Here is a 644-nt window from a genome sequence, read left to right as displayed (position 1 = left end):
CCTCAAAATGAGAGAAAAATATTTGCAAATCGAGTGTCTGATCAGAGACTTTATATATCTAGGGTATACAAAGAACTCTTATCATTCCATAATAAAGACAAATAAGACAGTTAAAAATGGGCAAAGGATCTGAATAGACATTTTTTCAAATAAGACACACAAACAACAAGTAAGTACATGAAAAAACGTTCGAACTCATTACCATTAGGGAAATGCAAATCAAAACCACCATGAGATATCACTCCATACACACAAAGATGGCTCTAATAAAAAAGGCAGATAATGACAAGTGTTGGCAAGAATATAGAGACATTTGATCTATTGCTGGTGTAAATGTAAAATGGTGCAGTAGCTCTGAAAAACAGTTTGGCACTTCCTCGAAATGTTAAGTATAGAGTTAACGTACGACCCGCAATCCCACTGCTAGTTATATGCGCCCAGGAGAATGGAATCATATATCCACACAAAAACTTGTACATGAATGTTCGTAGCAGCATTACTTAAATAGCCCCAAAGTGGAGATAACTTAAATGTCCATCCACGATGAGCGGAGAAGCAAAAGGTGGCATATCCGTACAATGGAACAGTCTTCAGCCACGACAGGAATGAAGTGCTGGTATACGTACGGTACAGAGAGGATGGCC

The sequence above is a fragment of the Pteropus vampyrus genome, unplaced genomic scaffold, assembly GCF_000151845.1.
Source record: "Pteropus vampyrus isolate Shadow unplaced genomic scaffold, Pvam_2.0 Scaffold204, whole genome shotgun sequence".
Lineage (NCBI taxonomy): Eukaryota > Metazoa > Chordata > Mammalia > Chiroptera > Pteropodidae > Pteropus > Pteropus vampyrus.
Note: the sequence above shows the minus strand (reverse complement) of the source record.